Genomic DNA, 15248 nt, shown 5'->3' with positions numbered 1-15248 from the left:
AAATGCTAGGGAAACCCAGCAGGCCTACCTGGAACTGTGGAGAGAGAAAGAGTTAACGTTTTGAGTCCGTATGATTCTGAGTATAAGAATTGGCAAGTCATGTTGCAGCTGTATAGAACCTTAGTTGGGCCACACTTGGAGTATAGTGTTCAATTCTGGTTGCCACACTACCAGAAGGAAATGGAGGCTTTAGAGAGGGTGCAGAAGAGATTTACCAGGATGTTGGATGCTGGTATGGAGGGCATTAGCTATGAGGAGCGGTTGAATAAACTCGGTTTGTTCTCACTGGAACGACGGAGGTTGAGGGACGACCTGATAGAAGTCTACATAATTATGAGGGACATAGACAGAGTGGATAGTCAGAGGCTTTTTCCCAGGGTACAGGGGTCAATTACTAGGGGGCATAGGTTTAAGGTGCGAGGGGCAAGGTTTAGAGGAGATGTAGGAGGCAATTTTTTTACACAGAGGGTAGTGGGTGCCTGGAACTCGCTGCCGGAGGAGGTGATGGAATCAGGGACGATAGTGACGTTTAAGGGGCACCTTGACAAATACATGAATAGGATGGGAATAGAGGGATACGGACCCTGGAAGTGTAGAAGATTTTAGTTTAGACGGGCAGCATGGTCGGCACGGGCTTGGAGGGCCGAAGGGTCTGTTCCTGTGCTGTACTTTTCTTTGTTCGTTGATTCTTTTTTCAGGGCTTTAAGGTGATTGGCAAATGAACCAGGACCAACAGGAGCATGGAGTCAGATAAAGGATAAGGAGCGTTGGACTAGCTAAATGGCTGTCACAGAGAGGTAGCACAGACTTTTTTTTTGTAAACATTTTATTGAGGTATTTTTTTAGTTTTACAACAACAACAAAATAAACAATGTACATGAATCTATAAACATAGTGCAAAAGCTGTCTCCCTCCCTTACAGGTCCCACCTTTATTAACCCCCTACTCTAAGCTAAACTAACCCACCCCCCCCTTCTGCTGACGATTAATTTCCCGCAAAGAAGTTGACGAACGGTTGCCACCTCCGGGTGAACCCTAACATTGACCCTCTCAAGGTAAACTTGATTTTCTCCAGAGAAAGCTAGCCATGTCCGATAGCCAGGTCTCCGATTTTGGGGCTTTGAGTCCCTCCAAGCTAATAGCTACCGGAAGCAAAGGCCCGAACGTCTGCCTCTTTCTCCTCCTGGATTCCCGGATCTTCCGACACCCCGAAAATCGCCACCTCTGGACTCAGCGCCACCCTTGTTTTTAACACCTTGGACATGACGTCCGCAAACCCCTGCCAGAATCCCCTAAGCTTTGGACATGCCCAGAACATGTGGACATGGTTCGCCGGACCCTCCCGCACATTTTGCACACCTTTCTTCCACCCCAAAGAATCTGCTCATCCGAGCCACTGTCATGTGAGCCCGATGAACGACCTTGACTTGTAACAGGCTGAGCCTGGCACATGTTGTGGACTCACGCGTCCGCCCATAGACCATCCTCTATCTTTCCTCCCAGCTCCTACTCCCACTTGCGCCTCAGCTCCTCAGTCTGTGTCTCCTCTGACCCCATAAGTTCCTTGTAAATGTCAGAGACCCTCCCTTCTCCTACCCACCCTCTGGAAACTGCCCTATCCTGAATCCCCCTTGGTGGTATGAGCGGGAAGGTTGAAACCTGTCTACGTAGGAAGTCCCGCACCTGCAGGTACTTGAATTTGTTTCCCCTCACCAATCCAAACTTCTCCTCCAGCGCCCTCAAACTCTGAAAGCTCCCCTCTATAAACATATCCTCCATCCTCTCAATCCCTGCTCTGTGCCATCTCAGGACCCCCATCCACACTTCCCAGGACAAACGGTGATTATTACAGATTGGTGACCAAACCGATGCTCCATCTGCTCCGACATGCTTCCTCCATTGCCCCCAGACTCTCAGGGCCACCACCACCATGCCAGCGGGGACGGCAGAGGAGCAGTTACCAACGCCCCCAAACTGATTCCCTTGCATGAAGCCGCCTCCATCCGCTCCCATGCTGACCCTCCCCCACCACCCACTTCCTGATCATGGCTATATTTGCCGCCCAGTAATAGCCAGCCCGCCCTCTCCCCAACTCCGCTCAAGCATTACCTTCCTTACTCGCGGGGTCTTGCCCGTCCAAATGAAGCCAGTGATCACTTTGTTGACCCGTTTATAAAAGAACCGCGGAATAAAGATGGGGATACATTGAAACACGAACAGGAATCTGGGGAGGACCGTCATTTTCACTGTCTGCACCCTGCCAGCTAATGACAACGGGATCGCGTCCCATCTCCGAAAGTCGTCCTTCATTTGGTCTACTAGTCGGGCCAGTTTTAATTTATGCAGCCGGTCCCATTCCCACGCCAGTTGGATGCCTAGATACCTAAAGCTTCCCCCTACTGACCTAAACGGGAGCTCCCCCAATCGCCTCTCCTGTCCTCTCACCTAGACCGCAAACATCTCACTTTTCCCCATATTCAGCTTATACCCCGAAAACCGGCCAAATTCCCCCAGAATCCTCATGATTTTCTCCATTCCCTCTATTGGGTCTGATACGTACAGAAGTAGGTCTGCTGAAATTTCCCCCGTGTCGTTGACCTCTGGGTAATTCTGAATACATTTCCTCAACCGCCCGCACACCTCCTCGTCTGCTAAAAGCCCCACGTCTAACCTCCAGTGCGGGCGCTGATTACTGTCTTTACTAACCTGTAGGTCAACCCAGTGCGGGGCATGGTCTGAGATTGTGATCGCCGAGTACCCCGGGTCCACCACACTGTCAGTAAAGTCCCCTCTAACCACAGCCTACAATGCCTATTAGTAGGTCGTCTGCATAAAGCGAGACTCTGTGCTCCCCCCGCCACCAATCCCCCCCCCCCCCCCCCCCCCCCCCCCCCCCCAGACCAGCCCTTGAAGCTCTCAGACCAATTGCCAGTATCTCTATAGCTAGTGCGAATAACAGTGGGGGAGGGGGCATCCCTGTCTCGTCCCCCCTTGCAGTCTAAAATAGTCCGATGTTGTCCTATTCATCCGTACGCTCGCAACAGGAGCCTGATACAGCAACCTGACCCAGTCAATAAAGCCCCACCCAAATCTGAACCGTCCCAGTACCTCCCACAGATATTCCCATTCTACTCGATCAAAGGCCTTCTCTGCATCCATTGTGACCACTACCTCCACATCCCTCCCTTCTGGGGGGCATCATGATCACGTTTAATAGCCTTACATTGGCCATCAACTGCCTTCCCTTAACGAACCCCGTCTGGTCCTCCCCAATAACAGCCGAAACACAATTTTCAATCCTGGAGGACAAAATTTTGGCCAGCAGTTTGGCATCTACATTCAACAGAGAGATCGGCCTGTAGGACCCACACAGCTCTGGGTTCTTGTCCCGCTTAAAGATCAGCAGAATTGTGGCCTGTGACATTGTCGGGGGAAGCACCCCACGCTCCCTTGCCTCATTGAATGTCCTCATCAACAACGGCCCCAATATCCCAGAGAACTTTTTATAAAACTCCACTGGGTACCCGTCCGGCCCTGGGGCTTTACCCGACTGCATGGCCTTCAGCCCCTCCACTATCTCTTCCAACCCGATCAGGGCCCCCAGCCCTTCTACCAGATCCCCGTCCACCTTTGAGAAACTCAGCCCCCCCTAAGAAGTGCCTCATCCCTTCCGGCCCTGTTGGGGGTTCTGATCCATACAGCCTACTGCAGTATCTCCAACCAGGTTTACATCTCCATCCTTTACTTTCCCTATCTCCCTGGCTGCCTCTCTCTTTCTAATCTGCTGTGCAAACATTCTGCTGGCCTTCTCTCCATGCTCATAAATCGCCCCCCTCGCCTTTCTCAGCTGCTCAACCATCCTCCCTGTGTTTAAGAAACCGAACTCCGCCTGTAGCCTCTGCCGTTCCCTTAAAAGCCCTGCCTCTGGGGTCTCTGCATACCTCCTATCGATCTGTAGTATCTCCTTTACCAGTCGGTCCGTCTCTGCCCTGTCTACCTTCTTCCTGTGGGCCCGTATCGAGATCAACTCCCCTCTAACCACAGCCTTCAATGCCTCCCAGACCAACGCTGCTGAAATTTCCCCCGTGTCGTTGACCTCTGGGTAATTCTGAATACATTTCCTCAACCACCCGCACACCTCCTCGTCCGCTAAAAGCCCCACGTCTAACCTCCAGTGAGGACGCTGATTACTGTCTTTACTAACCTGCAGGTCAACCCAGTGCGGTGCATGGTCTGAGATTGTGATCGCCGAGTACCCCGGGTCCACCAGCCCTGCCAGTAAAGCCCTGCTCAGAATAAAGAAATCGATCCGGGAGTACACTTTATGCACGTGTGAGTAGAAGGACAACTCCTTCACTCTCGGCTGCCCAAATCTCCATGGCCCCCCCCCCCTCCCCAATCTGCTCCATGAACCCTTTTAGCTCCTCAGCCATTGCTGGCACCCTGCCCGTTTTTGAGCTTGACCGGTCCAAGCCAGGGTATTGAAGTCCCCTCCCATGACCAACCTGTGCAAGTCCTGGTCCGGTATCTTTCCCAGCATCCTCTTAATAAACTCCACAGCATCCCAATTTGGCACATACACATTTACTAATACCACCTCCACCCCCTCCAGTTTCCCACTGACCATAATGTACTGACCTCCCATATCCGAAACTATTCTACCCACCTCAAACACCACTCGCTTGTTGATCAGGATCGCAACCCCTCTAGTCTTTGAATCCAGTCCCGAGTGAAAGACCTGACTGACCCAGCCTTTCCTCAATCTAATCTGGTCAGCTACACTAAGGTGCATCTCCTGCAACATTACCATGTCTGCCTTCAGTTCTCTCAGATGCGCGAACATGCGTGCCCTCTTGACCGGCCCATTGTGCCCTCTTACATTCCGTTTGATCAGCCTAGTTGGGGGGGGGGCTCATTGCCCCGCCCCCCTTGCCGTTCAGCCATCCCCTTTTATGGGCCAGGCGCCAGCCCGTGCTCCGCGCCTCCACTCGCCCGCCCCCAGGCAGCCTCCGCCCCAACCTCCTCTCTGTCCCATAGCACATGTTCCTCCCTCGTCAGCAGAACATTTTCCTCCCCTCCCTCCCATAGTAACAGCATAATATAACTCAACCCTTTTAATAAACCTAACATATGCACACACCCCCACTATGCCTCCGTGAGCTAGCCTGCCCAGCTAGCTTGGTGGCCCCCACCCCTGGTGCCGAAAAGTCTCCCACCTATTGTTCCCTCCCCCCTGCTCATACATACATATTCCAATGATAAACAATCCCAACACAATTGCCCGACAGAAAAAACAGGAAGAAAGATCAAGTAAGAGATCCAAAATCTAAACAAGCACACCTCCATCCCCCAACAGTGCAAATGTAAACCTTAACTTACTCATCTTTGCAACTGACCCCAAATCAGTACAGAAGGCATTACAGACAGCATCCACAAAATGAAAAACGAGAAACTTTTTTAAAAAAATGAACGTTGCAGCAAAGTTCAAAAGTTCTCAGTCCACCACCAGTCCTTTCCTTTGTGCGAAGTCCAGCGCGTCCTCAGGCAACTCAAAATAAAAGTGCTGTTCCTCGTACGTGACCCAGAGATGGGCCGGATACAACTGTCCGAACTTCACCTTCTTCTTAAAAAGGGGCGACCTGATCTGATTAAAGCCCGCTCTTCTCCTGGCCACCTCCGCACTCAGGTCTTGGTAGATCCGCAGGATACTGTTGTCCCACTTACAGCTCTGTGTCTGCTTGGCCCACTGTAGAATGCGCTCCTTATCCAAGTACCTGTGGAATCTCACCACCATTGCCCTCGGGGGTCTCCCATTCGTAACTTCCTCACGAGCGCTCTGTGAGCCCTGTCCACCTCCAAGGTTTGGAGGAATGCCCCATCCCCCAGCAGCTTCTCGAACATGCCCGCCATGTATGCCCCAACGTCCGCTCCTTCGGACCCCTCCGGGAGCCCACCGATTCTCAGGTTCTGCCAGCGGGACCTATTCTCTAGGTCCTCCACCTTCTCCAGGAGCTTTTTCTGCTGGTCTCTCAGCATCCCCACATCCAACTCCACCGCAGTTTGATGTTCCTCCTGGTCAGCCAGCCCCTTCTCTACCTTCTGGATCGCCCGATCTTGGGCATCCAATCTAAGCTCCATCCGCTCAATTGACTCTTTTATCGGGTCCAAGCAGTCCCGTTTCTGCTTAGCAAAGCCTTCCTGAATACCTTGCATCAGCTGCTCTATTGACCGCTGGGTCGCCGAGCCAAAGGTCCGGTCCTCCGCCATGTTTTCTCCCCCTGCAGCTTCAGCCCAAGCCTTCTCTGTCTTTCTGTTTCTGCCTTTGCGAGCACTTCTAGTCCTTCTCTCCCTGCACCGATGTGAGAATTCAGTCCATAATTGCCTCTGTCATCAATTTTTCAATTCAAGTCCGGTAGAAAATGGGGGGAAAAGATCCAAGAGTCCGTCCCGAGCGGGAGCCACCAAATGTGCGAGTTACTCCTTCATAGCTGCCATCGGAAGTGAGCTGGCACAGACTTGATGAGCTGAGTGGCTCCCTTCTGTGCAGTAGCCATGCTATGATTGTGTCTAGGTGTGGGTTTGACATTGGTGTCCGTGTGATGGGAAAATCTTCCACAGCCCCTGACCTAATTTCCTGGATGAAGAATCTCAATAGGAAAGGATATTCAAGCTGCATCTATTTTGAAGAGTTTATGTTGAATGGGGTCATCATAGTCGTGGTCTATCATATCACCTGAAATGGAAGGTGCCAACCAAACTGATGTTTGTTTATCATTCTGTCAAACAAAGGAGATTACAATGGGATGAGAGAAGAACTAGCTAAGGTAGACTGGGAGCAAAGACTTTATGGTGGAACAGTTGAGGAACAGTGGAGAACCTTCCAAGCAATTTTTCACAGTGCTCAGCAAAGGTCTATACCCACAAAAAGGAAGGACGGTAGAAAGAGGGAAAATCGACCGTGGATATCTAAGGAAATAAGGGAGAGTATCAAATTGAAGGAAAGAGCATACAAAGTGGCAAAGATTGGTGGGAGACTAGAGGACTGGGAAATATTTAAGGGGCAACAGAAAGCTACTAAAAAAGCTACAAAAAAGAGTAAGATAGAGTATGAGAGTAAACTTGCTCAGAATATAAAAACAGATAGCAAAGGTTTTTACAAATATATAAAGCAAAGAAGAGTGGCTAAGGTAAATATTGGTCCTTTAGAGGATGAGAAGGGAGTTTTAATAATGGGAGATGAGGAAATGGCTGAGGAACTGAACAGGTTTTTTGGGTCGGTCTTCACAGTGGAAGACACAAATAACATGCCAGTGACTGGTAGAAATTAGGTTATGACAGGTGATGACCTTGAGAGGATTGTTATCACTAAGGAGGTAGTGATGGGCAAGCTAATGGGGCTAAAGGTAGACAAGTCTCCTGGCCCTGATGGAATGCATCCCAGAGTGCTAAAAGAGATGGCTAGGGAAATTGCAGATGCACTAGTGATGATTTACCAAAATTCACTAGACTCTGGGGTGGTCCCGGTGGATTGGAAATTAGCAAACGTGACACCACTGTTTAAAAAAGGAGGTAGGCAGAGAGCAGGAAATTGTAGGCCAGTGAGCTTAACGTCGGTAGTAGGGAAGATGCTGGAATCTATCATCAAGGAAGAAATAGCGAGGCATCTGGATAGAAATTGTCCCATTGGGCAGACGCAGCATGGGTTCATAAAGGGCAGGTCGTGCCTAACTAATTTAGTGGAATTTTTTGAGGACATTACCAGTGCAGTAGATAACGGGGAGCCAATGGATGTGGTATATCTGGATTTCCAGAAAGCTTTTGACAAGGTTCCACACAAAAGGCTGCTGCATAAGATAAAGATGCATGGCATTAAGGGTAAAGTAGTAGCATGGATAGAGGATTGGTTAATTAATAGAAAGCAAAGAGTGGGGATTAATGGGTGCTTCTCTCGTTGCCAATCAGTAGCTAGTGGTATCCCTCAGGGATCCGTGTTGGGCCCACAATTGTTCACAATCTACATAGATGATTTGGAGTTGGGGACCAAGGGCAATGTGTCCAAGTTTGCAGATGACACTAAGATGAGTGGTAAAGCGAAAAGTGCAGACGATACCGGAAGTCTGCAGAGGGATTTGGATAGGTTAAGTGAATGGGCTAGGGTCTGGCAAATGGAATACAATGTTGACAAATGTGAGGTTATCCATTTTGGTAGGAATAACAGCAAGAGGGATTATTATTTAAACAATAAAATATTAAAGCATGCTGCTGTGCAGAGAGACCTGGGTGTGCTGGTGCATGAGTCACAGAAAGTTGGTTTACAGGTGCAACAGGTGATTAAGAAGGCAAATGGAATTTTGTCCTTCATTGCTAGAGGGATGGAGTTTAAGACTAGGGAGGTTATGTTGCAATTGTATAAGGTGTTAGTGCGGCCACACCTGGAGTATTGTGTTCAGTTTTGGTCTCCTTTCTTGAGAAAGGACGCACTGGCACTGGAGGGTGTGCAGAGGAGATTCACTAGGTTAATCCCAGAGCTGAAGGGGTTGGATTACGAGGAGAGGTTGAGTAGACTGGGACTGTACTCATTGGAATTTAGAAGGATGAGGGGGGATCTTATCGAAACATTTAAAATTATGAAGGAAATAGATAGGATAGATGCGGGCAGGTTGTTTCCACTGGCGGGTGAAAGCACAACTAGGGGGCATAACCTCAAAATAAGGGGAAGTAGATTTAGGACTGAGTTTAGGAGGAACTTCTTCACCCAAAGGGTTATGAATCTATGGAATTCCTTGCCCAGTGAAGCAGTTGAGGCTCCTTCATTACATGTTTTTAAGGTAAAGATAGATAGTTTTTTGAAGAATAAAGGGATTAAGGGTTATGGTGTTCAGGCCAGAAAGTGGAGCTGAGTCCACAAAAGATCAGCCATGATCTCATTGAATGGCGGAGCAGGCTCGAGGGACCAGATGGCCTACTCCTGCTCCTAGTTCTTATGTTCTTAAACAACCTGCTTGTACTGAAGGCTGGAATTCATAAATCCTTCCGTGCATTTGAGTTTGAAAGTGACATTCAAAACTCCTTGGGAGTGAGGAGAACTCCTTGATCCCTTTGTATCACCATATTGTACTGCTCACCAGTTAAGAAACTGTGTGATGTCTCCACAGCATCATGCAGTGTGTGGCTCAAAGACGACTGCCCACTTCTGTAATTATGCAGTGGAACCATACAATTCCTACAGTGCAGAAGGAGGCCATTCGGCCCATCAGTCAACACTGACCCTCCGAAAGAGCACTCTATCCCATCTGTACGTCCCTGGACACTAAGGAGCAATTTAGCATGGCCACTCCAGCTAATCTGCACATCTTTAGGATGTTGGAGGAAACTGGAGCACCCGGAGGAAACCCATGCAGACCCGGGGAGAACGTGCAGACTCCGCACAGACAGTGACCCAAGGCCGGAATTGGACCCGGATCCCTGGAGCTGTGAGACAGCAATGCTAACCATTGCGCCCCCCTGCCTCCCAATGTAAAAGCATAATGCAAAGTAAAAGTCGAGGATAATTACGTAGAATTATATTGAATTTACAACAAACAGCAGGCCATTTGGGACAGTGGGTTCACTGCATTCTCCACACAGACCTCCTCCCAGCCTGCTTCATCCCACTCCATCGCATATCCTTCTATTCACTTCTCCATCATGTGTATATCCAGCTTCTCTGTTAAATGTATTGCGGGTTTAAAGTGCCACTTTGTTCAGAAGGGATGTGACTGGAGGTGCACCTATTAATTTTGCTCAGAAACAGCAAACTGTTTATGTTCTGTGTTTTATTCATGGGCTTTGAGTGCTTTGTTCATTACTATTTTATCTGCAAGCTATTTACTGTTACATGTTTTATGCTTTACTTATGGACTTTGCTGTTGGGCTTGTGTTGCCTATTCAGTAGGCATTTCATATAATTTACAGTGCAGAAGGAGGCCATTCGGCCTATCGAGTCTGCACCGGCCCTCACAAAGAGCACCCTACTCAAGCTCACGTATCTACCCTATTCCCGTAACCCAGAAACCCCCACTTAACCTTTTTTGGACAGGAAGAGCAATTTTAGCATGGCCAATCCACCTAACCCGCACATTTTTGGACTGCGGGAGGAAACCGGAGCACCCGGAGGAAACCCACGCAGACACGGAGAGAACGTGCAGACTCCGCACAGTGATCCAGCCAGGAATCGAACCTGGGAACCTGGAGCTGCGAAGCAACTGTGCTAACCACTATGCTACCGTGCTGCATTGTTGCATAGAAACAGCTTTGGCTCAGTGGGTAGCACTCAGGCCCCTGAGTCACAAGGTTGTGGGTTGAAGTCTCCTTTCAGCGGCTTCAGTGTAAAACTTGGGCTGAAACTCCATTGAGTGCTGCACTGTCAAAGAGGGTTCCATCTTTCAGATAAGATGCTAAACTGAGGCTCTCGTAAGCGGGCATAAGCAATCCCCTGTCGCTATATCAAATAAGAACAGGGGAATTCCTCCCGGTATTCTGGCCAATATTTATCTCCCAATCAAAATCTGTAAAATAGATTAGTAGGTTATTATCACATTGTTGCTGGTGGGAGCTTTCTGTACGCAAATTGACCACCACATTTCCTAAATTACAAAAGTACATTTCAGAACGTACTTCATTAGCTGTAAAGGACTTTGGCTCACACTGAGGTTATGAAGGCACAATGCAATATAATTCTTTGATTTAATAACTCCGTATATTTTTACTATCCTCTGCTGTTTGCTTATATTTTTTCTTGTTGCCAAAGTCTTTGTGGCAGATGAAGGTCACGATATTTTCTTCCTGATTTGTCACTCTCTGAAGTCTTGAGTATAATGTTCAGTGATTGCGTTCCTCTATTCAATAATGGCCAGAATCCTGAGGCTGCACTCGCCACCCGTGGGATTGGCAGCCAGGGTGGAAAACCTCACCAGAATCGGGAGATGTGATTCTTGCCGGAGAGATCACGTTTCCCGATGTTCCCTGTTCCTCGTCGACAACTTCATGAGATCCACGCCCACAAAGGATCATGTCCCCTGGCATTGCCAGGGATGGATCCTCCTGGGAATCCCATGGGGGTGGCGCGTACATGTGTGGTGGTGGTGGTGGTGGTGGGGGGGGGGGGGGGGGTGATGGGGCAGAGAGTGAACACTGGGCGGGGATGCCAGTGATGAATGTTGAGGGGCGACGCGGTGTTTACTGACGATGAATATTGGCGAGTGGGACAGCCCCCAAGACCTCCGTGATGTGAACTATGGGTCCTGATATGCAGCACTGATCAGGGCACCCTTTAAAGATGGCCCCCCAATTGTTTTGTAGCCGGTTGCCAGCTCCAGGGTGCCCTGCCTGCCAGAGTGATGGCGTAAACCACGTCCACTCTTTTTGGCAAAGAGGCTCAGGATTCTATGAGAAAACTGGTCTGTGGAACTGGAGAGTCCCATGCCAGCTCTCTGTGTGAGTCTGACACTTTGCCAAATTCTGGTAAGAATCAGCAGTTGCACAGGCCACTACTTGATAGACGAGTCGAAATACTCAGGCCTAAAAGGGAAATATTTCCTAGTTGCTTGTTCAAGGAATTGTTTGTGCCAGACTTCCGAACACAGTCAGGAGGGAGGCATGGTAGCACAGTGGTTAGCACTTCCAGGGTCCGAGCTTCAATTCTCCCTGTGTGGGTTCTCATCCCTGCAACCCAAAGATGCACAGGGTGGGTGGATTGGTAAAGCTAAATTGCCCCTTAATTGGGAAAAAAAAGAATTGGGTCTCTAAATTTATTTTAAAAAGAAGACATGAAAGAAAGACTTCTGATGTCTTGTGATGTTTTGTGATGTTGGGATATTTCAAAGTGCTTCACAGCCAGTAAAGTGTCGTTTTAAATGTAGTCACTGTTGTAAGAAACACAGTCGCTAATTTACAAACTACACTGAGGTAGTTGCTGGATAATATTTTATTTTCAACTGTGGATTGAGAGATAAATAATGGGAGGGGCCACCAGGGATAACTACCCTGCTCTTCTTCAAACAGCACACCAGTGGCGGGCAGCATGGTGGTGCAGTGGTTAGCCCTGCTGCCTCACGGCGCTGAGGTCCCAGGTTCGATCTCAGCTCTGGGTCACTGTCCGTGTGGAGTTTGCACATTCTCCCCGTGTTTGCGTGGGTTTCGCCCCCACAACCCAAAGATGTGCAGGGTAGGTGGATTGGCCATGCTAAATGACCCCTTAATTGGAAAAAATGAATTGGGTAATCTAAATTTATATTAAAAAAAACAGCACACCAGTGAAAAAGTAGCCCATTAAAGTGATTGTTACCAATTTGTGAACTTAGACTGAAATTCTTTTGCTTTTGGTGTCAACATTCGCTCCCTGCAGTGTGTCTGGCTCTTAACGTTCTGGGATGCATGTGTATTAACATATATTTATGTATATGGACTCACAGATCATAACAATATACCCCTTATTTTATGTAATGTACAAGAAATGTATAGTACACAAGATGCATCCTCTTGTCCCATAATTCGGCGACCCTGACTGTCATGATATGCATAATGTAAGCTTGTACATAATGTTATGCACGACCTCTGACCACTAGGTAGCATTGTAAACCCATCAAGTCACCATGTGATCTGGGAATTGGGAGTTGGTCGTGCTGGGAGATAGACCTATTTGCAGTAGTTCCACGAGACTTGTTTAGTTAGTTTGTCAGTTAATTTATCCTAGTTATCTTACCATGCAGTTTGTTCGATAATATATTATTTTAAACTACATGTTTTTTAAAATAAATTTAGATTACCCAATTATTTTTTCCAATTAAGGGGCAATTTAGCGTGGCCAATCCACCTACTCTGCACATTTTTTTGGGTTGTGGGGGCGAAACCCACGCAGACACGGGGAGAACGTGCAAACTCCACACGGACAGTGACCCAGAGCCGGGATCGAACCTGGGACCTCAGCGCCGTGAGGCGGTTGTGCTAACCACTAGGCCACCGTGCTGCCCTTAAACTACATGTTCTGTAGTTCGTCATTCACTTTGGCCAGTCTACAGCACATGACACTGACCGGCTGGCCCGGTGAGCAGGTGAGCCTGACCCATTGGCCGGTACGTTGCAGGCTGACACTCAATTGGCACTCTCACTGGAAGTGCAAACAGATGTCTCCAAGTGAGATGCTCCAAGATGCTTTTCTGGGTGAACCTTAAAGACATTCTGATGAAACGTAAACACAAATTTGGATAAATATCTCAAGGGGAAAAAGAAGTGCAGGGTTTTTGTGGAAAGAGCGGGGGGGGGGGGGAGAGGGGGGGGGGGATTAATTAGGCACCTGATTATTACCCAGGCAAGCACAGGTTGCGCACTTGTGAAAGGAGTAACAAGACACTTGATCTGGTGCTGTACGGTGAGGGAACTGGCGGGGATTTATGAGATGAAGGTCTTGCCTGACAGATTTACTGGAGCTTTTCCAGGCAATTACAGACGTTGCTGACAGCAGAAACTCTGTATATGTGACGTATTTGGATTTCACAGCTTTTCACCCTGTGTTGGATGGGGATTACTGCACGATGCTGTAAAGCCTGGTGTAGGGTATAAACCCCAGGAAGTTGACAATTGGCCAAAGAGGAGAAAGCAAACTGCACAGAGTCACCTTCAAAGTGGGATCAGGATTAGTGCTGGTGCATCTCTGTTATTTGTATTGGCTATGTATTACACAAACTGGGGGAAGGGTCAAGCAATAGTCAAGAGCCGAAACAAATCCAAAGTAATTGGGATGGCTCAAAACAATAAAAACTTCATAGAATTTACAGTGCAGAAGGAGGCCATTCGGCCCATCGAGTCTGCACTGGCTCTTGGAAAGAGCACCCTACCCAAGGTCAACACCTCCACCCTATCCCGATAACCCAGTAACCTCACCCAACACTAAGGACAATTTTGGACACTAAGGGCAATTTATCATGGCCAATCCACCTAACCTGCACATCTTTGGACTGTGGGAGGAAACCGGAGCACCCGGAGGAAACCCATGCACACACAGGGAGAACGTGCAGACTCCGTACAGACAGTGACCCAAGCCGGGAATCGAACATGGGACCCTGGAGCTGAGAAGCAATTGTGCTAACCACTATGCTACCGTGCTTCCCAAGTCAAGAGGCAAAATGCATCCAAAGTAATTGGGATGGCTCAAAACAATAACAACTTATATTCATAAAATACCTTCAGTGTCTAAAACTCGGGGGCATAGAATCAGTATAAGGAATGGCCATTTGAGACTGAGATGAGGAGAACTTTCTTCACTCAAGGATGTGATTCTTTGGAATTCTCTGCTCAGACTGTTGTGGATGCTCACTTATTGAGTTAATTCAAAACTAAGAGGGGTAGAGTTTTGGACACTAAAGGAATCGAGAGACATGGGGATAGGACAGGAAGCGCTGTTGAGATAGAAGGTCAGCCATGATCACATTGAATGGCCAAGCATACGCGAGAAGTCGTGTGTCAGGCTCTTGTTCTTACTTCTTAATGCAGAGGGAGCTGGGCGTCCTTGTGCATGAATCACAGAAATACAGGCACAGCAAGTAATTAGAAAAACTACTGTGAGGGTAATTTAGTACGGAAGTAGGAAAGTTATGCTTCAGGACACTGGTGAGACCACAACTGGCGTATTTTGTACAGTACCCGTCTCCTTATTTAGGGAAAGGTTGTAAAAGTAAAAATGGGAAAATATGTCATTTGAAACGTGGAAGTCTGGCAAAACCTGACCTAAAGATACATGAGAGAATTTGGGGAAAAATCTCACAAAGGGTTAACAGCAGCTGCAAAGAAGGTTTTGAAATGCAGATAGCCGTTATCAAACAGGCTTTAAGAAAATGGGCTTGTGACTATTCAAGCTATAAAACTGACGCATGTCTTTTAAGTCAAAGCAGATTGAACTTTTAGTTATATGGAAAAAAGCAATATTTTGCACCTTCTTTGAAGTTAATTATTTTAATAAACAGCTAAAAAAGAATTGCTAGGATCTTCAGTTGAATTGGATGACAAATGTTTATGTGTGAAATTCTGCTGACACCAGGTGAATATGGGAAGCTGGAGACAAAGTGACAACAGGAACACACGTTAGCCCCAAATCGGAGTCAGAGTTCTGAGCTGGGGGCACTATTTGGTAATAAAGCAACTTTAGAAATGACAGAAACCAGATGTAACACCCCTCTGGGATCAAAGCACTTTTGAACATCACAAGGGAAACA

This window comes from Scyliorhinus canicula, chromosome 3 (genome assembly GCF_902713615.1).
Source record: "Scyliorhinus canicula chromosome 3, sScyCan1.1, whole genome shotgun sequence".
NCBI classification, from domain to species: Eukaryota; Metazoa; Chordata; class Chondrichthyes; order Carcharhiniformes; family Scyliorhinidae; genus Scyliorhinus; species Scyliorhinus canicula.
The sequence above is the reverse complement of the archived record's forward strand: the minus strand, read 5'-3'. Positions refer to the sequence as shown.